This window comes from Heterodontus francisci, chromosome 12 (assembly GCF_036365525.1).
Source record: "Heterodontus francisci isolate sHetFra1 chromosome 12, sHetFra1.hap1, whole genome shotgun sequence".
In the NCBI taxonomy this organism is placed as follows: Eukaryota; Metazoa; Chordata; class Chondrichthyes; order Heterodontiformes; family Heterodontidae; genus Heterodontus; species Heterodontus francisci.
Window position 1 is genome coordinate 91,006,039 of NC_090382.1, and position 25,318 is coordinate 91,031,356.

The 25,318-nt window shown below is 42.3% G+C and overlaps 1 protein-coding gene across 7 annotated transcripts in view; it reads right to left on the bottom strand.

Annotated features, from left to right (window-relative positions):
- Positions 1–24,052, bottom strand: part of aff4 (AF4/FMR2 family, member 4) — a 150,473-nt gene extending 126,421 nt beyond the window's left edge. For 5 of the 7 annotated variants that reach the window (XM_068043850.1, XM_068043852.1, XM_068043851.1 and 2 more), the window contains exon 1: positions 23,710–24,052. The gene's annotated coding sequence lies outside the window, so the exon portion shown is untranslated. Of the gene's footprint in view, positions 1–18,935; positions 19,103–23,709 lie in introns of all 7 variants that reach the window. The other 2 variants (XM_068043846.1, XM_068043847.1) reach the window with 2 other exon arrangements.
- Between the last annotated feature and the right edge of the window lie 1,266 nt (positions 24,053–25,318).

Below are 25,318 nucleotides of genomic sequence, written 5' to 3' on the forward strand. Positions count from 1 at the left end.
GTGGCAGGACTGCAGAGCTTAGAATATGATCCGTTGGTTATGGGATCGCTTAGCTCTGTCTATCGCATGCTGCTTACGCAGTTTGACACGCAAATAGTCCTGGGTTGTAGCTTCACCAGGTTGACACCTCATTTTGAGATATGCCTGGTGCTGCTCCTGGCATGCCCTCCTGCACTCTTCATTGAACCAGGGTTGGTCTCCTGGCTTGATGGTAATGGTAGAGTGGGGGATATGCCGGGCCATGAGGTTACAGATCGTGGTTGAGTACAATTCTGCAGCTGCTGATGGCCCACAGTGCCTCATGGATGCTCAGTTTTGCATTGCTCGATCGGTTTGAAATCTATCCCATTTAGCACGGTGGTAGTGCCACACAACACAATGGAGGGTATCCTCAATGTGAAGGCGGAACTTTGTCTCCACAAGGACTGTGCGGTGGTCACTCCTCCCAATATTGTCATGGACATATGCATCTGCGGCAAGCAGATTGGCGAGGACGAGGTCAAGTATGTTTTCCCCTCTTGGTTCCCTCACCACCTGCCGCATACCCAGTCTAGCAGATATGTCCTTTCGGACTCGGCCAGCTCGGTCAGTAGTGGTGCTACCGAGCCACTCTTGGTGATGGACATTGAAGTCCCCCACCCAGAGTACATTTTGTGCCCTCGCCACCCTCAGTGCTTCCAAGTGCTGTTTAACATGGAGGAGTACTGACTCATCAGCTGATAGAGGGTCGTAGGTGGTAATGAGCAGGAGGTTTCCATGTCCATGTTTGATCTGATGCCATGAAACTTCATGGGATCCAGAGTTGATGTTGAGGACGTCCAGGGCAACTCCCTTCCTACTGTATACCACTGTGCCACGACCTCTGGTGGATCTGTCCTGCCGGTGGGACAGGACATACCCAGGGATGGTGATGGCAGTGTCTGGGACATTGTCATGATGCCGTGAGTATGACTATGTCAGGCTGTTGCTTGACTAGTCTGTGGGACAGCTCTCCCAACTTTGGCACAAGCCCCCAGATGTTAGTAAGGAGGACTGTGCAGGGTCCATAGGGCTGGGTTTGCCGTTGTCGTTTCCGGTGCCTAGGTCGATGCCGGGTGGTCCGTCCAGTTTCCTTCCTTTTTATTGACTTCGTAGCAGTCAGATACAACTGAGTGGCTTGATAGACCATTTCAGAGGGCATGTAAGAGTCAACCATATTGCTATGGGTCTGGAGTCACATGTAGGCCAGACCAGATAAGGACAGCGGATTTCCTTCCCTAAACGACATTAGTGAACCAGATGGGTTTTTACAACAATCGACAATGGTTTCATGATCATTAGACTAGCTTTTTAATTCCAGATTTATTAATTAAATTCAAATTCCGCCTTCTGCTGTGGTGGGATTTGAACCCATGTCCCCAGAGCAATATCCTGCGTCTCTGGGTTACTAGTCCAGTGACAATACCACTACGCCACTGCCTCGAGTTTTATCCCCCTGATCCCCACCGACTTCTATTTTGCGAGTTTCCTGATGCCACACTCGGTCAAATGCTACCGTGATGTCAAGGGCAGGCACTCTCACCATATCTCGAATTCAGCTCTTTTTTTCCATGTTTGAACAAAGGCTGTAATGAGGCCTGGAGTTGAGTTGCCCTGGCAGAACCCAAACTGACAACTGGTGAGCAGGTTACTGCTGTCTAAGTGCTGCTGGATAGCACTGTCAACTACACCTTCCATTACTTTGCTAATGATCGAGAGTAGACTGATGGGGCAGTAACTGGCCGGATTGGATTCGTCCTGCTTTTTGTGGACAGGACATACCGTGGCAATTTTCCACATTGTTGGGTAGATGCCAGGGCTGTAGTTGTACTGGAACAGCTTTGCTCAGGGCGCGGCTAGTTTTGGATCACAAGCCTTCAGCACTACTGCTGGGATGTTGTCAGGGCCCACAGCCTTTACTGTAACCAGTGCCTTCAGCTCAATCAAACTGGTTGAAGACTGGTTTCTCTGACGCTGGGGACCACAGAAGGAGGCAGAGGTGGATCATCTACTTGGTACTTCTGGCTGAAGATGGCTGCAAATGCTTTAGCCTGGTCTTTCGCACGGACATGCTGGGCTCCCCCATCATTGATGCTGTGTATGTTTGTAGATCCTCCTCCTCCTGTTAAGTTGTTTAACTGTGCACTACCATTCATGACTGGATGTGGGAAGACTGCAGAGCTTTGATCTGATGCATTGGTTATGGGATTGTTTAGCTCTATCGCGTGCTGTTTCCACTGTTTGACACACATAGTCCTGTGGTGTAGTTTCATCAAGTTGGCATCTCATTCTTCTGTATGCCTGGTGCTGCTCCTGCTCCTGACATGCTCTCCTGCACTCTTCATTGAACCAAGGTTGATTCTCTGGCTTGATAGTAATGGTAGAGTGAGGGACATGCTCAGCCATGAGATTACAGCTAGTGGTTGAATACAATTCTGCTGCCCCACAATGCTTCATTGATGCCCAGTTTTCCACTGCTAGATCTGTTCTGAAGCTATTCCATGTAGCACAGTGGTAGCCACACAATATGATGGACGGTAGCCATAGTGTGAAGTTGGGACTTCGTTTCCACAAAGATGGTGCGGTGGTCACTCTTACCACTACTGTCATGGACAGATACATCTGCAACAGATAGATTAGTGAGGGCGAGGTCAAGTAGGTTTTTCCCTCTTGTTGGTTCCCTCACCACCTGCCGCAGGTCCCATCTGCCAGATGTGTCCTTCAGGACTCGGCCAGCTCAGTCAACACTGGTGCTATCAAGCCACTTTTGGTGATGGGCATTGAAGTCCTCCACCCAAAGTACATTCTGTGCCCTTGCTACCCTCAGTGCTTCTTCCAAGTGGTGTTCGACATGGGAGCAATACTTATTCATCAGCTGAGGAGGGCCGTAGATGGTAATCAGCAGAAGGTTTCCTTGCCTATATCAGACATAATGCCATGAGCCTTCATGGGGTCGGGAATCAATGTTGAGCTCTCCCAGGGCAACTCCTTCCTGACTGTATACCACTGTGTTGCCACCTCTGGTCCTGCCAATGGGACGGGCATACATGGGGATGGTGTTGGAGGAGTCTGGGACATTGGCTGTAAGTTATGACTGGTTAGAGCAAGCTACCTGATCTGTGTAACACCACATCACCACATCCATGTCCTAGAGTTTACTTTAAAATTTGCCTTTTCATTTTCAAATCCCTCTACCTCCTCAGCCCCATCTTACCATATGGGTTTCTTCCATGCATATATTTCCATAGTCATTTTCCACTTTTCCATCACTAGAACTTTTGCTTGTACCCCAGCTCCCTCCAGCCACCAACTGAGACAGAAAATACTGGAAATATTCAGCAGGTCTCCTGGAAGGGTTGCATCTGGGCAGGACCGGGTCCAATTTCCTCAGAGGGGGGTTTGCTCGTGCTGGCAGGGAGGGTTTAAAGTAAAATGGCAGGGGGATGGGAATCTGAGCAGGGAGACAGAGGAGGGGGAAACAAGGATAGAATTGAAAGACAGAAAGGCAAGAAGCAAAAATGGAAGGCAGAGAAAACAAGGGCGGGAAACAAATGGGGCCACAGTGCAAAATAAAGCTAAGATGACTAACATAGTTAAAAAGCTAAGTCTAAAGTCATTGTGTCTTAATGTGCGATGCATTCACAGTAAGGTAGATGAATTAACAGCACAAATAGATATATATGGTTAAGATATAGTTGCGATTACGGACACATGAATGCAGGGTGACCAAGAATGGGAAGTGAACATCCAGGGGTATTCAATATTTAGGAAGGACAGGCAAAAAGGAGGTGGGGTAGCGTTGTTAGTAAAGGAAGAAATCAATGCAATAGTGAGGAAGGATACTGGCTCGGAAAATCATGTAGAATCTGTATGGGGGGAAGCTAAGAACCACCAAAGGGCAGAAGACGTTGGTGGGTGTTGTCTATAGGTCCCCAAACAGTAGTGGAAATGTAAGGGATGGCATTAAACAGGAAATTACAGATGCATGCAATAAGGGTACAACTGTAATCATGGATGACTTTAATCTACATATAGAATGGTCAAACCAAATTAGCAATAATACTGTGGAGGAGGATTTCCTGGAGTGTGTATGTGACTGTTTTTTTTTTTAAGACCAATACGTTGAGGAACCAACTACAGAACAGGCTATCCTAGACCAGGTATTGTGCAATGAGAAAGGATTAATTCACAATCTTGTTGTGCGGGGTCCCTCGGGGAGGAGGGACCATAACATGATAGAATTCTTCATTAAAGATGGGGAGTGAAGTAGTTGAATCCGAAACTAGGGTCATGAATCTAAATAAAGGAAACTACGAAGGTACGAGGTGCAAGTTGGCTATGGCAGATTGGGGAACTTTACTAAAAGGGTTGGCAATGGATAATATTCAAAGAATGTGTGCATGAATTACAACAATTATTCATTCCTGTCTGGCACAAAAATAAAACCGGAAAGGTGGCTCAACTGTAGCATACAAAAGAAATTAGGGTTGTATTAGATCCAAAGAGGAGGCATATAAAGTTGCCAGAAAAAGCAGCAAGTCTGAGGATTGGGAGCAGTTTAGAATTCAGCAAAGGAGGACAAAGAGGTTGATTAAGCAGGGGAAAATAGAGTATGAGTGTAAACTTGCGGGGAACATAAAAACTGACTGTAAAAGCTTCTATAAATATGTGAAGAGAAAAAGATTAGTGAAGACAAATGTAGGTCCCTTACAGTCAGAAATGGGGAAAATTATTATGGGGAACAAAGAAATGGCAGAACAATTAAACACATACTTTGGTTCTGTCTTCACAAAGGAGGACATAAATAACCTCCTAGAAATGTTAGGGAACCGAGGGTCTAGATAGAGAGAAACTGAAGGAAATCAGTATTAGTAAAGAAATAGTGCTAAGGAAATTGATGGGGTTAAAGGCTGACAAATCCCCAGGGCCTGATAATCTACATCCTAGAGTACTAAAGGAAGCGTCCCTGGAATCTTCCAAAATTCTATAGACTCTGAAGCAGTTCCTACAGATTGGAGGGTGGCAAATGTAACCCCACTATTTAAAAAAAGAGGGAGAGACAAAAAAAACAGGGCATTACAGGCCAGTTCACCTTACATCAATAGTGGGAAAAATGCTAGAGTCTATTATAAAGGATGTGATAGCAGAACACCTGGAAAGCTTAAACAAGATTGGGCAAAGTCAGCATGGGTTGACGAAAGGGAAATCATGCTTAGTAAATCTACGAGTTTTTTTGAGGATGTAACTATTAGAATAGATAAAGGGAGAATCAGTGGATGTGGTGTATTTGGATTTGCAGAAAGCTTTTGACAAGGTCCCACATAAGAGATTAGTGTGCAAAATTACAGCACACGAGATTGGGGGTAATATACTAGCATGGATTGAGAATTGGTTGACAGACAGAAAACAGAGAGAGTAGGAATAAACGGGTCTTTTTCCGCGTGGCAGGCATGACTAGTGGGGTACCGCAGGGATTGGTGCTTGGGCCCCAGCTATTCACAATATATATTACTAACTTGGGTGAGGGAATTAAATGTAACATTTCCAAGTTTGCAGATGACACAAAGCTGGGGGGGAATGTGAGCTGTGAGGAGAATGTGAGGCTCCAATGTGATTTGGACAAGTTGGGTGAGTGGGCAAATGCATAGCAGATGCAGTATAACGTGGATAAATGTGAGGTTATCCACTTTGGTTATAAAACCGGAAAGGCAGATTATCTGAATGGTGATAGATTGGGAAAGGGGGAGGTGCAATGAGACCTGGGTGTCCTTGTACACCAGTCGTTGAAAGTAAGCATTCAGGTGCAGCAAGTAGTTAGGAAGGCAAATTGTATGTTGGCCTTCATTGCAATAGGATTTGACTACAGGATGATGTGAGACCACATCTGTAGTATTGTGTGCAGTTTTGGTCTCCTTATCTGAGGAAGGATGTTCTTGCCATGGAGGGAGTGCAAAGATGATTTGCTAGGCTGATTCCTGAGATGGCAGGATTGATGTATGAGGAGTGATTGGATCGACTAGGCCTATACTCACTACAGTTTAGAAGAACGAGAGGGGATTTCATAGAAACCAATAAAATTCTAACAGGACTAGACAGGTTAGGTGCAGGGAGGATGTTCCCGATGGCTGGGGTGTCCAGAACCAGGGGTCACAATCTCAGGATACAGGGTATGCCATTTAGAACAGAGATGAGGAGAAATTTCTTCACTCAGAGGGTGGTGAACCAGTGGAATTCTCTACCACAGAAGGCAGTGGAGGCCAAGTTATTAAATATATTCAAGAAGGAGATAGATATATTTCTTAATGCCAAAGGGATCAAGGGATATGGGGAGAAAGCAGGAAGCGGGTACTGAGACGATCAGCCACGATCTTTTTTGAATGGCGGAGCAGGCCCAAAGGGCCTACTCCTGCTCCTATTTTCTATGTTTCTATGTCTGGCAGCATCAGGTGACTATGAACACTGTGTCTCTCCCCACAGATACTGCTAGGCCTGCTGAGTATTTCCAGCATTTTCTATTTTCATTTCAGATTTCCAGCATCTACAGTATTTTGCTTCTGCACCAAGAGAGATGGCTCATTTAACCACTGCACAGGTGTCCCATGGAATGCTAAACCAATTTTTCTCTGTTGTGCCACTTTCTTGTCTGCTTTCAAAAAGCTCTTCGTTGCCATCTCTTCCATGTCTTCTGCCGCTCCACAATGACCCTCTCCAGTATCACTTTACTACTCAGTTTTGACCTTAGTTTAAAGCACTTTGAAGTGTCAAGTGAGCAATGTTATAATAATGCAAGTTGCTGGATACTATATACAGAAACCATCAGTAGGCCATTTGCAAGTTATTCCTACAGCTTAAAAAAGACTGCAATAATTAATCAAATGATTAGCATTTTGAGCAAGTTTTGTTCCATTTTAAATTAATTAGCTGTAACAATCTTCTCATCCGGATTAGTTCATGGACCAAAGCAGTATTCTGACTGACGTCCACCTTGTCTTCAGTTAAACTGTTAATGTACTTTACATTGAGCAATTCTGCTAACCTGATTCAAAAGTATTTTTTAATAACCCTTTGAATTTCTTTTACAAATCGGTAATCCCACCTCATTATGCAGGTCCTTTGGTGATGTTAGACAGCACAAAGCATTGTAACCAGAAAGAAACCAGACAGGTTAGGAACACTCCCCAGTAAAATGAAGCCCAAAATGAAAAAAGCACTCCATTATAGTGACAACTTACGACAGTCACAACCCCCTTCAAGTCCAGCACAGACCTGTGGGGCCATATGGCTTCCCTCTGTGCTGTAACCATTCTATGATTTTAAGCACCCAGTATTCTCCTACATTCTAATAACACAGACTGAGAATCGAGAAAGGAAAGACTTGTATTTATATACCATCTTGCACAACCTCAGGATGTCCCAATGTGCCTTACAGCCAATGAAGTACTTTCTGAAGTTTAGTTCTTTGATGAAGTAACAGAAAGGGCTGATGAAGGTAGTGCAGTTGGTGTATACAGTCTTTCAAAAGATCAAGAATCATATCAGACCTGTTAGCAAAACTGAAGACTACAGAATTAAAGGGCTAGTGGCAGCATGGATATGAAATTGGCTGAGAACAGCTCTTTTTCAGACTCGAGTGAAGTATACTCCTTTTGATATATAATGATCTGGACTTAGATAATACAGGGCATAATTCCACAGTGTGCAGATGACACAAAACTCAAATATAGTAAACAGAAGGATAGGAACAGACTTCAACAGGTCATAGACTGGTGAAATGGGCAAACATGCGGCAGATGCAATTTAACACACAAAAGCGTGAAGTTAAGCATTTTGATATGAAGAATTGGGTGCCAACATAAACTAAATAGTACAACTTAAACATGCAGAAACAAAGAGACCTAGGGTGTACATATACAAATTGCTTCAACATCTCATCTGAAAAATGACACCAGCATTCCCTCAGCACTGCCAGCTTGGATTACATGCTCAAGTCTCTGGAATATGATTTCATCCAGACCAACCTATTTAAAATAAAGAAACCTTCTACATCACACCACACTAGGTGTCAGGCAATGACTATCTCTAAGACAACAGAGTCATACCACTTTGCAATAACATTTGATGGCATTACCATCAAGTTCCCTATTTAACATCCTGGGAGTCATCACTGACCAGAAACTCAACTGGACCAGCCATATAAATGCCGTTGCTATGAGAACAGCTCAGAGGCTGGGTATTCTGTGGTGAGTGGCACACCTCCTAAACAATGTTCCCTCTAAGCCACAAAGCAACCCATATGTTCCTGTGCAGACTAAGCACAAGTTGCCTCTTTAATCTACCGCACTTAAGCAGTCGCACAGGAGTTTAAAAGACCCGTGCACTTAAATGAATAGGCCATGACAACAACAAAAAATTTGGGGGAATGTTGCCCCTAACTTCCCAAACACACAATACTACCTACAGGGTAGTCAGGGGTGTAATGGAATATTCTACACTTGCCTGGATGAATGCAACTTCAAAAAACTCAAGAACCTTGACCCTATACAGCGCAAAGCAGTTCACTTGATGGGTAACCAAATGACTGGCTTAAATATCTACTCCCTCCACCATCGGCATACCACGGCTGCAGTGTGGACTATAGTCAGAATGCAATGCAGCAACTTGCCAAAGGTTCTTCAGGAGCACCTCCCTGATCGGTGACCTATACCACCTAGACCAAGGGCAGTAGCCGCACAGTAACACCACCATCTATACATTCCCCTCCTAGTCTCACATCATCTTGGCTTGGAAATATAGTGCTGTTCCTTCATCAGAACTGCCAGCGACGCTCACATCCCAAAACTTCAAAAAATTAAAATTCCCTCTCTGCTGAGGACAGATGCCTTCTGTGCCCAAACTCTTCAATTCCACTCCTAAATGGAGGCTTCAATCAGTCAGCGGTTTAAAAAGCCATATCCAATCCTATTCACTTAACCGCAATTGCAGTTGTGGTTAAATAAGTCATCGGGTACAGAAACTCTGGCTCCCCATCTTTCCAAAACTGAAATGAAAATGTTAGTGCTCCCATGACTCAAATGAGATTGGCTAATCATATGTCAGTTATAAAACCTGAGATATTGCTGTTACATACAATCTAATGCATTTAACCAGAGTTATCAAAAGGTACCAACTAGACTTTTAGGATACTCTCACCCAACCTCCATCCCACTGTTGTTTTATCCAATACAAAATCCTCAGCCAAGAAAGCGAGGGAAAGGGCCACCTTCAACTCAGTATGCTCAATTTGGCAGGAAGAATAAAAAAGATTATCTAAATGGAGAGAGATTGCAGAGCTCCGAGCTGCAGAGGGATCTGGGTGCCCCAGAGCATGAATCGCAAAAGGTTAGTATGCAGGTACAGCACATAATTAGGAAAGCTAATAGAATGTTATCAATTATTGCGAGGGGAATTGAAGACAAACGTAGGGAAGTTATGCTTCAGCTATACAGGGCATTGGTGAGACCACATCTGGAGTACTGTGTACAGTACTGGTCTCTTTAAAGTAGGATGTAAATGCATTGGAGGCAGTACAGAGAAGGTTTACTAGACTAATACCTGGAATGGGCAGGCTGTCTTATGAGGAAAGATTGGACAGGCTAGGTTTGTATCTACTGGAATTTAGAAAGGCAAGAGGCATCTTCACTGAAACATATAACATCCTGAGAGGTCTTGACAGGGTGGATGTGGAAAGGATGTTTCCCCTTTTGAGAGAATCTAGAACTAGGGGTCACTGTTTAAAAATAAGAGGTTGCCCATTTAAGACAGAGATGAGAATTTTTTTCTCTCAGAGTCGTGAGTTTTTGGAATTCTCTTCCTCAAAAGGCAATGGAAGCAGAGTGTTTAAATATTTTGAAGGCAGAGGTAGATAGATTCTTGATAAGCAAGGGGGTAGAAGGTTATCAGCAGTAGGTGGAAATGTAGAGTTATCAGTTCAGCCATGAACTTATTGAATGGAGGAACAGGCTCGAAGGGCCGAGTGGTCTACTCCTGCTCCTAATTGGTATGTTCATTTGTATGTATGTTCGTATGCTCGGACCCTTGAACACACCTCATCAATCCCTATCAAAATACGAGAATTTGAGGCCCCACCTCAATCCTGCCAGATCAAAGGCCTCCAAGTTGGCAGAGCTGCCCCTAGCGAGAGTAAATCAGTGTCCACTTAATATAACATCTCCGTGCTTAAAGGTCCATCTCAAAGCAATGGAAGATTGGCCAATAAAACATTACACGTGCACATTTTGTCAATCATACTTCAGATATAACATGCTATCTAAATGTAAACTTCTGTTCATCAGTAGAAATTTACAGAAAGAAAAGCAATCATCTGGAATGCAATAGTACTCTACTATTTTCAGATCGATATTTTACAGTAAAAGCATTCTCTCATAACTGGTAATTTCTGCTACAAGAATAATTTACCCTTGTAACTAGGGGAATGGTGGCATAGTGGTAACATTAGTGGACTAGTAATCAAATGGCCCAGGCTAATACTCTGGTGGCATGTGTTCAAATTCCACCATGGCAGCGGAGGGAATTAAATATAATTAATATACCTGGAATAAAATGCTAGTCTCAATGATCATGAAACTACCAGATTATTGTAAAACCCATCTGGTTCACCAATGTCCTTCAGGGTAGGAAATTGAACGTCCTTGTCCGATCTGGTCAAATGTGACTCCAGACCCACAGCAATATGATTGATTCTTAACTGTCCTCTGAAATGGCTCCACAAGCCACTCAGTTCAAATGCAATTCGCGATAAGCAATAAATGCTGGTCTTGCCAGCGACACTCATCACAAGAACGAATAGAATAAAAGGCGATCTTCTCCAGCCTTACAATCCTCCGAGAACTGTCCACCTTCAATCTCTTGTGCCTCACCCACTCCTATTCACTCCACCGTTAGCAGCAGTACGTCCAGCCCTCTGTGCCCCAAGTTCTGGAATTCCTCCCTTAAACTTGTCTCCATTTCATTCGCCATTTTTAAGATGCTGCTTAAAATCAACTTCTGATCAATCTTTCAATCACCCCTAATATTTCCTCCTTTGATTTGGCATCAATAATTTGGCTGATTGTGCTTGTGTGAAACACCTTGGCACTTTGTGTGTCATATTTATCTTTTTATCTTGATTTTTAAGGGAAATGAATAAAGATTTATGCTGTGTCCATCAGCAATGCCCAAGATTAACGATCAAAATTCACAACCCACTACAAATTATAAAATACCAAATGAAACAGTTGATAAATTCAGTATTAGGGTACTTGAGCTTTGCTCTCAGAATTTAAATCAGAACAGGGTTTAAAAAAAATTCAGGCAGGTACCGGGTATTCTCAATACAGCTATGTAGATCTGTTGTATAAATATAGTTTTTACATTAGTGTGAATTATATCATTCGGTTTTATGGATATCTCAATCCTTTGTCACACACAGCGCCTTATGTTATAACTGTGATTGCTGCTGGAGCAGAAGTTAAGAAATTTCTTCAATACCATGTCAAAATTCCAACTCAATATAACCTCTCTTCCCAACATCCATTTACCTACATCCCGTAAAAATGGTCCTTGCAAAACAGATGGAATGGCATAGTATGTTCTGTAAACTAGGTTTACACACATGGAAGTTAGAATAAAATCAGAATTATACAGCACAGAAAAACGATAACGGTCACTGGCCTGTTTTGGTATTTTTCTCCACAAGACACATGCGGCCATGCATTTTAATGCTGTACTTTTTCAAGCAGTTATCCAATTCCATTTTAAAATAATAATCCCTGTTTAAAATAGTTTGTGGCAAAGAATTTCTATTCCAATCACCCTTTATTCAAAGAAATAATGAATTAAAGTAGCTTTGCAAAACTATGATTCTCTCATTACCATCTCACTGACCAGTGGGAACAATCAATCACTATTTACCTTATCATAACCCCCTCTGTCTTAAAGACCTCTTAAGGTCATAAGGAAATAAGGTCACCCCTTATTTCTCAGCTCTACGTGAAAGTGTTGAAGTTCAAATACCACCTTGCTTTTGTATTCTATGATACAAAACTAAGGATACAATTTCTCATCTTATGACCTTGTCTACTGGCTTGCTACCTTGTGTATCTGCACCTCTGCTTTAAAATCTTATCATTTAAGCTGTATTTTCTTAACAAGTGTACCACTGCACTTCCATTTGTTTTAAACACTAAACTGCATCTGCCATCACCCGGCCGGCAAGTCCGTCTGTGTCCTCCTGTTTTTCACAAACCACATCCCCAAGTCTTGTTAGGTTATTATTTAATAATGGAGTAAATAAGTTTAAACCAATATAGACCATCACTCATTACATCTGTCCAGTCCACAAAACTTCCTTTTACCTCTGCTCTTTGATTCTACCCCCCAGGCTTTTTTTTTGAAGTCACACTTTTCTTAAATTCATGTTATTGGCATGAGTAGTTTGTGATCTCATCAAATGCCTTTAGCAAATTCATATAAACCATGGAGTCCATTTCCTTTATACATCCTCTGCTGTTCCTTCAAAAAATCTAAGGTTGATCCAGCACATCTGTCTTTTGGATATTTTGGTGTTTAACTGTTACTACAGTCTACAATATAAAATAGTTTCTTCCACACAAAATTAATATATACCAAATCAGTAAGAACAGTGACAAAAGCACAAAGTTTCAACCTGTGGGCCATTTTATCTTTCTCCTATCAGAAATTTTAGATCCCAAGACACAGAAATCTAATTTAATTGAATTCAGATCAAGTGCAGGGACTGAAAGGCTATTCATGGATCTACTACACCCCACTCCCTAGCAAACATTCCCCCCTCAGTCAATAGCAAACCAGTCACTTAATCTCTGCTGTAAGATCTAACTGTATTCAGAATGGCTATCATGTTTACTTGAAACATTTTATTTCTCTCCCCCCCCCCTCCCATTCAAATCAGCTGAATAACTCTGAACGAAACAATGACATTTCTTGGCACAGAGGGAAAGACATCACTTACCCAAGTCTACAGAACTTGGATACAGGTTGATGTTAAGGTTTTCAAACCCTCAAGTCTGCAGATGAAACTGCTGGAGTTTAGTCAGCTAAAAATTACACTTCTCAACAGTACAAAGCATTGATGAGCTTGTCCAGCTAGGACCACCCTACCCACTAAGGCACTGGTCTGCAAGGTCACCTGGTCCCTCAGTGAGAGGCCTACCCTTCTAGGTTCCATCAGGCAGCCAGGTTAGCTGACCACTGATCAATAGTGCCTTGATGTGCTGTGGACCTGTTTGGCCCTATTAGAATTACAGAGGTTAGCTTAATCCTGAAATTCGAACAGCAAATCCATCACCTTGTTTGGCCTCCTAACAAACCCAGCTTATGGCTCTTCAAAATGGATAGTCCCTTACATAATGGAAACAGAAAAGTAATCCACCATATGTATGCTAAACGCTGCAGGAGTGGCACAGAACAGCCGATAGGAATGGTGTGGAGTTGCAGCTGGTCAATTATACTTGGAAAAACTGATCTTCACAATGGAGAAGCAAACTTTGTAGGAGGCAGGAAGAGAATCAGAGGGATGATATAACCCATGAATAGGACATCAATATCATTTTATATACAATTATGCACACAGGTGCCATCAGTTAAATACGATCAAATTCACCTTTAAACTGTAGCGTTGAACTTCATCTTCAAATCCTCAATGGATGCAGGCAAGGTACCAGACGACTGGAAGTCTGCGAACTTTGTATCATTGTTTAAAAAGGGTGTGAGGGATAGGCCAAATAATTACAGGCCGGTCAGTCCGACCTCGTTGGTGGGGAAATTGTTAGATTCAATTCTGAGGGACAGGATAAACTGCTACTCAGAAAGGCACGGATTAAATTGGGGATAGTCAGCATGGATTTGTTAGGGGAAGGTCATGTCGTACTAAATTAATTGAGTTTTTTGAGGAAGTAACAAGGAGAATTGATGACGGTTGTGCAGTGGATGTGATCGATATGGATTTTAGTAAGGCACTTGACAAGGTCCTGCATGGCAGATTGGTCAGTAAAATAAAAGTCTATGGATACAGGGGAATGTGGCAGGTTGAAGCCAAAATTGGCACAGGGACAGGAAACAAAGGGTAGTAGTCAACAGATGTTTCTGCGAATGGAAAGCTGCTTCCAGCAGCGTTCCACAGGGCTCAGTGCTGGCACCCTTGCTGTTTGTGGTATATATTAATGATTTGGACTTATAAACGTGGGAGGCACAATTGGGAAATTTGAAGGCACAAAAATTGGCCATGTAGTTGATAGTGAAGAGGACAGCCGTAGACTCCAGAATGATATCAATGGTTTGGTTGAGTGGGCGGAAAAGTGGTAAATTGAATTCAATCGAAAGAGAGAGGTAATGCATTTGGGGAGGGGAAATAAAGCGAGGGAATACACAATAAACGGGAGGATATTGAGAGGGGTAGAAGATGTGAGAAGATGCCAGTGATCGCCAGAGCTGGCGAACAGTCATAAAGGCAGGGCAAAAGAGTGGCGAGCCAAAGAGACTTAGCAGTTGGCAGGAAAAAAGACAGAAGCGCAAGGAGAGAGCCAACTGTGTAACAGACCCGACAACCAATTTTGTCTGCAGTGCCTGTGGAAGAGTCTGTCACTCCAGAATTGGCCTTTATACCCACTCCAGGCACTGCTCCACAAACTACTGACCACCTCTCGGCATTAATCCACTGTCTCACGAGACAAGGAGGCCAAAGAAGAAGATGCGAGACACCATGGAGTTCATGTGCACTGGTCCCTGAAGGTGGCAGAACAGGTAGATAGAGCGGTGAAGGCGGCATATGGAATGTTTTCCTTTATCGGCCGAGGTATAGAATACAAAAGCAGGGATGTAATGCTGGAACTGTATAAAACGCCGGTTAGGCCACAGCTGGAGTACTGCATACAGTTCTGGTCACCACATTACAGTAAGGACATAATTACTCTGGAGAGAGTACAGAGGAGATTCACAAAAATGTTATCAGGGCTTGAAAGTTGTAGCTAAGAGGAAAGATTGGATAGGCTTGGGTTGTTTTCCCCTAGAACAGAGGAGGCTGAGGGGTGATTTAATTGAGGTGGCCTAGATAGATCAGACAGGAAGGACCCATTTCCCCTAGCGGAGAGGTCAATTACCAGGGGGCACAGATTTAAGGTGACTGGTCGAAGGATTTCACCCAGAGGGTGGTGGGTGTCTGGAATTCACTGCCAGGAACGATGGTGAAGGCAGAAACCCTCAATTTTATTTTTTTAAAAAGGTACCTGGACACGCACCCGAAATGCTATAACAAGGCTATGGACCAGGTGCTGGAAGGTGGGATTAGATTGGGCGGCTAGTTTGTTCGGCTGACACAGACACTACGGGCTGAACCGCCTCCTTCTGGGTCTTAATTTTTCTATGTCGAGGGTTGTCTGCCATATGGCCCACGGGCCAGGATCCAGCAGCAGTGAAGGAACAGCAATATATTTCCAAGACAGGATGGTGTGAGACTAGGAGAGGAGTGTGCAAGTGGTGGTATTCTCATGCACCTGCTGCCCTTGTTAGGTCGCAGGTTTAGGAGGTATTGTCGATGCAGCCTTGGCGACTTGCTGCAGTACATCTAGTAGGTGGTACACACTACTAATACAGTGCGTTGGTGGGGGTGAAGGTGGCGGATGGGGTGCCAATCAAGCAGGTTGCTTTGCCCTGGATGGTGTCGAGCTTTTTGAATGTTATTGGACCTGCACTCCACCAGGCAAGTGGAGAGTATTCCACCACACTCCTGACCTGTACTTGCTACAGCATTTACGTGGTTTGTCCAGTTAAGTTTCTGGTCAATGGCAATCTTCAGAATGTTGATGGTGAGAGATTTGTCAATGTCAGAGCGAGGAGGGTGGAGGCAGTGGTGGTTACACTTTCTCTTGTTGCCGAAGGACACTGCCTGGCACTTGTGCAGAACAATGTTACTTGCCACTTTTCAGTCCAAGCCTGAATGCCTGAATGATCTTGCTGCATGCAGGCACAGATGACTTCATTATCTGAAGAGTTCTGAATGCAACTAAACACTACAATCATCAGTGAACATCCCCACGTCTGACCTTATGATGGAGGAATTCTGCAGTGAGTAACCCACCTCCTGACTCCCCAAAGCCTGTCCACCATCTACAATGCACATGTCAAGAGTGTGATGGAATACTTTCCACTTGCCTGCAGCATTCAGGAAGCTCGATACCATCTAGGACAAAGCAGCCTGCTTGTTCGGCACCTCATCCGCCACCTTAAAACGTTTTTTTCTTCTACCACTGACACAGTGGCAGCAGCATGTACTATATACAAGATGCACTGCAGCAACTCAGCATGCCTCCTTCGACAGCATCTTCCAAACCCACGACCTCTTCTACCTAGAAGGACAAGGGAAGCAGATGCATGGGAAACACCATCTGCAAGTTCCCCTCCAAGGCACACACCATCCTGACTTGGAAATATATCACCGCTCCTTCATTGGCGCTGGGTCAAAATCCTGGAGCTCCTTCCCCAATAGCACTGTGGGTGTACATGCACCAGATGGACTCCAGCGGTTCAAGGCGGCAGCTCACTACCTCTCAAGAGCAATTAGGGATGGACAACAAATGCTGAACCTGCCAGCAACATCCACAACCCATGAAACAAATTTCAGCCCATCACGTCCATGTCAGCCAGCAAGGAAACATCCAGCCTAATGCCACTTTCCAGCTCTTGATCTGTAGCTTTGCAAGTACGAGAAGCATCCAGGATTTCCCACATGGCACAGGACGTGCATTCCACAGGGTCGAGGTGCCCTGCCTTGCTTTTACCTACTAGACTATTAACTAAAAACACAGATGTTCTGTTCTGGATGACGTTAAATAGAAACAGTAGTTTTTTGCAATGTTAATTATTCCTACACTACAGCAGGCTTTCATGTCCTGAGAAACGCTTTACACAAAATGTCCATTTCCCAGCCAACACGAATCAGAATACCAGATGAGACCGGTAGATACCACTGACAGTTAAGGTGCCTCCCTTTGTGACATTTGTACAATTATCGGTATTCAGTAGAATGAAGTTCCCCATTGAATCATTTCTACATTGGTATAATCAATCATATCACACATGTATTACAAGCAATGATTGCACACATGGACTTTCCTCTGGAGACACTAAATGCAAATTAGCTGACCTATATGCTGAACACCTAAATCTTAGCTGAATGCATGATCTTGAAGTCTCTGTGGCTTGCCACTTTAACTCCCTTCACATTCTGACCTCTCAGTATTGGGCTTCATAAAACACTAATAAAGTTCACCACATGTTCAGGAACAGCAATTCATTTTTCTCTGCATACCTGTAGTCTAAACATTGACTTTTGTAATTTCAAACCTCAACTAGAACCGGTTTTCTTTAGCGCAGGGGTAGCTGGTGAGGTGGGGCAGGTCTCATGCCCGTGCAGGGGGCATTCCTGGTAAGAGCATGGCTCTTTTTTTCATATTGGCAAACTAACCTATATTGCCAGCATTTTCACTTCTAATTTCAGACCTGATGTGCAGCTTGGGTTTACCATTTTCCTAGTTTCTTACTTTTTCCGTGGGCAAACATCTGTGCCTTAGTTATTCACACACACTTTTTCCCTAATACTGCCTTTAATGCTTTTGTTCATTGCCTCAGATGATATGTTACATTATCTAATAGTCATTCCCCTTGTACTTTATCTCTGCTTTGTATATTTGTTTTTACCCCTCCCACTTCTGACTCAACATTTTTGTTCATTTTCTGTTCCGAAGTGCAGTCCAGGCTAAAACACTGACCTGTCTGTCCTCTCCACAGATACTGTTTTGTTTCTAGCATTTCTGGTTGCATTTCAGATGCATTTGTGTATTTTTATTTGTAAGCAAAGGGGTGGACAGGGAAGAATAGATTTCAAATAGCAACAAAAAAGTTCGGGAAATTGATAGAAAGCTTACTCAAAATGGAAGGTTCTGAGGATGGGGAAAGATGAAGCAAAACCGAGGGGTTTAGGAAGAGATTGCAGAGTCAAATGAAGGCTCTGCTAGCAACAGTGGAGCAAAGTGAGGAGAAAGGTGCACAAAAGGCCATGGTGAAAAAGTGAAAGGTACATGCTGGGATGGAGGACAAAGATTGGATGGGGTGACACCATGAACATATCTGTGCACAAGTGACTATTTTGAAGTCAATGAGCTTAAAAATGAGGAATCAGTGGAGGACAAGGCTACAAATGAAAATAGAACAAAAGTGTGATTTGATCACTGATAATTTACTGAATTAGCAACTGGGTATTGAGAACACTAACATATAAAGGTTAGATGATGTATCTGCCTTATTTCTAGCCATCACTTTGGCGTCCCTGAACTTTACAAAATCACTTTTGCATTTCCTATTGCATAGACCGTACAGCACAAACAAGCTATTCAGCCCAACAACTCTATGCCACTGTTTATACTCCACATGAGCCTCCTCCCACCTTACCTCATCTAAACACATGTACCAATTGCAGAAAGATGGCAACTATATATACAGTCTCCTCATAATAAACTCAACTGTATCCTTTATATGCACTTCCATCATATATAGACATTCAATATAAATGAAATTGAACAATTTATTCATAAAGTAACAAGATTTCTAAAACATTTTATATTAGTTAAATTTGGCACTGGTAAGACATCTAGTCAAATCATTACATAATCACTGATACCTGCAGAATGCAACAAACCCAAGTATTAACACCAGGTCTTGCACTGCTCTACGTCCAAGGATAATGTGGTGCAATATATTTGAGCTTTTAAATGTTATTTAGATTAGTAGACTGCAGCTAAATTTGAACATTAGGAGAACTTTTTAAAAAAATAATGTTTGAACCATACCCCAAAGAGTCTTTGCCTTTAAGAGGAGAAATTTGGAAAGAAAAAACAGCTTGCCAGACTGTAGTTATACTCAAAACACAAGCAGCATGTGTTTCAATAGCTGGTCTGTACTGAGTCAGGAAATCTCAAGGAGGTTAGTAGAGGCATTTGAAGTGCCTTCAGCATTCCTGGAGTAGGGAAGGAAAAACAATACCAGGTGAGGACAGAATTGGGCTCAATTGTTATGGGCTACACAGTCACTCACTATTCAGGATGAATTATGAAAATAGCTATGTGGATGAGTATTAATGGATTCCTGCTGCCCATGGAATTGCACATTATAATTCACATCTGAAAACACAGTAACACATATTTACATTTTACAAAGGAGTACACAACAAAATTGCAAAACCTTCTCATTAAAATTCAAGCCAGAGCACTCTTCCCACAGAAGTAGCAACTGCTCAAGTTATTCCGCAGAGTGAATCCAAAATCTACAGCGGCTACCCAAATCTATTTTTTTGTGGACCACAAGAAACGTCATTTTGATATATTGACCTCTAGGAGTAGTTAACAGAAGGCTTCTGAAAAGTACCTTTTTCCCCCCACTTGACAGTCTGCTACTGATAAGAAACAAGTTTGTTTTACACCAATTACCGTGTCAAAACTACCAAACACTTTCCTTGATTCAAGTTAATCATATAAAAAGAGGCAAATACAATCAAATACATTCAAAATGACTCAGCAGCACCTGCAGCCAATCGTTCTTCAACCTGGAATGATCTAATATCTGTACTTCTGGGCTTCAATGCACAGCTAGCCAGTTTCAGGATACTGCTAGAGCATACGGAGTGTAAAAAAAAAGAGGTAGACACACAAAAAGTGCATTTAAAAAAATAAGCACATGATTATGTTCTGTGTTTAACCCAAGAGTAATCCTCAACCAAGTTAGGACTCAGGAATATGGACCTTGATGAAAGGTTAACAAGTGCCCCTGGTTTAAGAGGATTTGAGTGACCAACCACCCTCCCCAACACTTTAAACGATATACTGAAGACTTGACATTTTGGATTTTAGTCAGTTATCAATTTTACAGAGAATATGCAGCACATAAATAGACCATAAACCCAACTAGTTCATGCTGGTGTTTATGTTCCACTTGAGCCTCCTCCCCTTTCCTCATCTGTCAACTTAACAGTCTATTCCCTTCTCCCTGATATGCCTATCTAGTTTCCCCTTAAATGCATCTATACTATTCACTTCAACCACTCCCAGTGGTAGTGAGTTCCACATTCTCACCACTCTCTGGGTAACGAAGTTATTTCTCCAATTTGACATTAAATGCTTACAACTCCGATTTGTATAGACCTGGTTTATGACTTGTTCATCTGAATTGCTACAGTGCTCTGACTGAAATAATGTTACACCATTAAAATTATTTCACAGGCTTACATTTGAAAATGATTATGCTACAAGTTTGCAATTTCCTACTTCTTCCATACTGAGGCAACTTTAACTGTACCTTGATACTAGAATGCTGTCCATCAAAAGCAGAAATCCTTAATCAGTCCACATACAAACTATGTTAGAACAGCTGTTTGTTATGATAGTCAATTCTTAATTCAAAGCTGCTTAATTTGAATTATCTAGTAATTCAATTTATTGTAGCACTAAGTCTTACCTTTCCTACATTATTCCCAGAACATAATTTGAATGTGCAAGAAACAAATTAGAGCGTACAGTGCTATACAAAATACGACACTATGAGGAGGTTATGACAAAAATTAAGCCTCAAGAACAAAGTTCAATTACTTTAACATTTTAATTCCAAGATGCATTACCATCTTGACATATGCTCCTCAGGTGAGGAGGATTTTAATCAATTTTCATTTGCAAATTAGAACATACAATTTTCAATGTAATCTATTACACAGGGGCTGAAAGGGTTAAATTATGAGGCCAGGGTGCACAAACTAGGCTTGTGTTCCCTTGAAGGCGGCAGAACAGGTAGATAAAGTGGTGAAGGAGGCATATGGAATGCTTTAATTTATTGGTCGAGGTGTAGAATACAAAAGCAGAGATGTAATGCTGGAACTGTATAAAATGCTGGTTAGGCCACAGCTGAAGTACAGTTCTGGTCACATTACAGGAAGGGCATAATTGCTCCACAGAGATTACAGAGGAGATTTACAAGAATGCTACCAGGGCTTGAAAGTTGCAGCTTTGAGGAAAGATTGGATAGGCTTGGGTTGTTTTCCCCTGGAACAGAGGAGGCTGAGGGTGATTTAATTGAGGTGCACAAAATTATGAGGGGCCGAGATAGAGTAGACAGGAAGGAAGGACCTGTTTCCCCTAGCGGCGAGGTCAATTACCAGGGGACACAGATTTAAAGTGATTGGTAGAAGGATAAGAAGGGAAATGAGGAAAAACGTTTTCACCCATAGGGTGGTGGGTGTTTGGAATTCGATGCCCGGATTGGTGATGGAGGCAGAAACCCTCAACTCATTTAAAAGGTACCTGAAACTGCACTTGAACTGCTGTAACCTGCAAGGCCACTGAGCAGGTGCTGGAAGGTGAGATTAGAATGGGCTAGTTTTTTCAGCTGGCGCAGACACAATGGGCTGAATGGCCTCCTTCTGTGCCGTAAGGTTTCTATGGAGTAAAGATTAAGGAATGATCTAATCGAGATGTTTAAAACGATCAAAGGAATTGATAGGTAGATAGAGAAAAACTATTTCTTCTGGTAAGGAGTACAAAACAAGGGGGAATAATCGTACAATTAGAGCCATGCCAGCCCACGGCGATGTCAAGAGGCACTTTGCACACAAAGGGTAGTGGAAATCTGGAACACACTCTCTCTTTCCACCTACACCTCCCTGCCCCAAAAAGTTAGTTTTGACATTATCAATTGACCTGAGATTGATAGAATTTTGTTAGGTAGGGGTTAGTAAGGGTCGGGTAGGTGGAATGAAGATATAGATCAGACATGATTTAAATTAAGCAGTCTAAAGGGTCTGAATGGCCAGCGCAGTACTGAAGGATTTCTGCACTATTTAATTTTACTATTTAGGGATTTTAAGTTAACGGAATAATTTCCAAAATTGATAAGCAATGGACCAAAAAGGTCAAAATCCTGAACCTACACAAGTTTAATACTATAATGCTGTGATTCTGTTCTTTGCATGAACCACCAAGCCTCCTAAGTCAAACAAGTAACATGAAGAGCATAGTGCAAATCTGATCCCTGGAATAGTCCATTTAGAACAGAGGTAGCAAAACAAATTAAAGCAAACATTTGAACAAACTTCATATTCAAGATAAAGATCAGTTTAATAGTCTAGTCACTGATTTCATTTTAAGTCTTGAGTAAATTTTTTTTTAAAATTACTCATTACCCTTAACATCCATATTTCATCAGTTTTAATGCAAGGAAATGAGGCAATCCTAAGAAAATATTGCAAAATAAACTGAAAAAAAGGCCACTTTTAGCAAGCCTTCTTTCGAGGCTCCATTCACTCCCCTTCTCTGTCCCTTATCCTGTTTTCCCAATTGTGCATGGCTACAGATCGTGGCTCACATCACCATTGTGATATCACAAGAACAGCTTCACTACCAACACTTCACATTCAAAACTGCCTATTAGTAACACAAATCTATATCAAATTTATTCCAATACATTTAGATAATTCACAAGTAATTAGAAGCAATACACAAACAGGGACAACAAACCTTCACTAAAAGATACACCTGGGAATATAAATGATGACATTTCTATTTAAATAAACTTAATGGTACTGTCTAGTCAAGGAAAAGACCCCTTATGATGCGCAAAGTCAAATATACATTTTAAATCAAATATAAAACTAGGTACAATTGATGGTAGTTATTGACAACTATAAACAAATCATGATACATATAACTTGCTGGCCCGAGACAACTAGGTAGATATCTGCCATGGCCAACACTTGCGATAATTCAGGAAAATGGACCCCAGAAGCTTGTCTAGGTAAAACGTTGATATGTTCGACGGGGAGATCGACAGATCGCGCTTTTGTTACCAGAACATAAATACGGCTAATAGTAAAAGAAAACTTCAGATATAGCAAAAGATATTTACAAGATTAACCACCCTACTTAGGGGAAAAAATGTCCAAGTCGTACGTTCTTCCGTTCCTTTTCCAAGAAACTGCACGGTTAATCCCATTACTAGCAACAACCCTGACGCTGGACATCTTTGTTAATGGATCTGTAGTTCTTATCGAGCGCTTCAATTAGCTTCTAATAGAGAGTTATTGGTTGGGAAGGACAACTACTCCCGGGATGCAGTGTGCTACTGTGCGCATACTCACCTCCTGCAGACCCATTTGAACAAAAGGGTTCGGCCGGCGTGACGTCGCACCTACTAAAAATGTTTTCAGGGAAAAAGAAAAAAAATTTACATAACGCAACTCAATTCTCCAACATCCGAACGGAACAAATTCGGGGACAAAATGGAGATCGTATTAAAACAAACTTTCCAAGAATAAACCCAGGTTTAATTTTTTTTGAACATAAAAAAAAATTGTAACCCCCCCCCGGGGCATTATTCTCAGTGTGAATTTTCTTTTAGGGGATGGATGTACTTCTTGGACTGATAGTGGTTCCAGCTGATTCGTATGGGCAGGCTGCAGGCCCGCGGCCTCTCTCCAGAGCCAAACCGCGGCTTTAGGGAACGGGAAACTGGGCGCTTCACAGACACGGGCCCACTGACACAGCACAACATGTCAGAAATCCAAACCACAGCGCGCTTTGTTACCTTCAGTCCTGTCCGACGCGCCAAGCCATTCTCGGACAGCTACCTGGGGAAGTGGGGGCCAGAAGAGAGAGGTGGGGAAACCGGGCAGAAGGAGGAGAAACACCAACACAACTGACCGACCGCTCCGCTCCTTATCGCCTCCCGATCACACTCAAAAAGCGAACAACACCTCCCTCCCGTATCGCCTGCTGCCTGTAGAGTCCCATAGAATTCATCGCAGCTTTTAAAAATATATATACATAAAATAAATAAAACTTTAACTAAAAAAAAAATGAAATCACGCAGCCGCCATTTTAGGTACCGGCCCCGAGCAAGAACAGCTGGTAACCAGGGGGAGGTCACGTGAGCCAGAGGGACGGTGCTTAACTGTAGCCCCTGTGCGTCATGGGATAAAGTGGGCTGGGTAGGATCACGTGACATCGACCCCCGCCCCAAGGTTTGAGACGCAGAAATGTAGCAAAATCTGAGCAGCAGTTCCAAGGACATAACCTAGCTGACATCTTTTATCATTTAAAAGAAAACATCCTGCCCTGGCCGGGGGGGGGGGGGGGAAAGAGAGGTTTTTAATCCATAATAATGCGTTGTCTTTAATGTTAAAGATTGGCATCTCACAATTGATTTTTTAAAGTAAAAACCTAAATGACGTACGGATTTTCAGCAGACAAATCAGACCATCACTTCCACAAAAGCTACCTCAGCAGTCGCAACCAATACTCCTGTTTCCCGAAAGGTCATTGAACCGAAATGTTTAATTCTGTTTCTCTCTTCGCAGACAAATGCTGCCTGATCTGTTGAGCGTTTCCCAGCTTTGAACTCATTCAACTTACCAATCTTTCACAGAAACACTCATCCTCCAACCTTTCCCAATTCATACAAGCTTCTTCTCTCCTGTTAAGGGGTTTAATTGGGGTTTTGGCAGCAGGATCATGGATGAGGTTGGGAATTGCAGCAGGACGAGGAGAAGAAAAGAGTCTTTAGGATTGGTAGTACTGAACGGACGATCCTCCGATTCGACTGAAGTTGGCGGTCCTGCTTTTAGCAGCACAAGGATATTGAGGTTTGGAACCATACGAAGATGAAATATGGGTGTTGGCAGCAGTGGATGAATTGATAGAAGGGAAGAATTTATGAAGATGTTTGGAGATCTCTCCAGAGATAGTGAAATCATTGCTCTTTGTTTCTTTGGAAAGCAAATTACTCTTTTCAAACACTAACAGTAAATGCAAATTGCATATTTACAAAGCCAATAGTTAATATATTTCATGTTAAAAAGTTACATGAAACATTCACATTCATGCTTTAGTATGTTTGCATTTGGGTGTTAGGTGTGGGGGAGGAGCTATCCAGTGACATTTGGAAAAATTATTGATTCCGTAGTAACTGCAGTTGTACAAACAATCTTCCTGCAACAGTGATTGCTTATATGTCAAAAGTCAGTGCTCTATAATCAGGTATTTTTGTCTTGTTAGATTCTCTTTCTGAAGCAAAAATAATACTTTCACACGAAACATAATATTCTTCATGTTTTACAAAAACAAACGAGTTAGTGACAAAAGATAAGTTCCTACTGAGAAATGTAAACATACTTTCTGTAAATAATCATAAATTA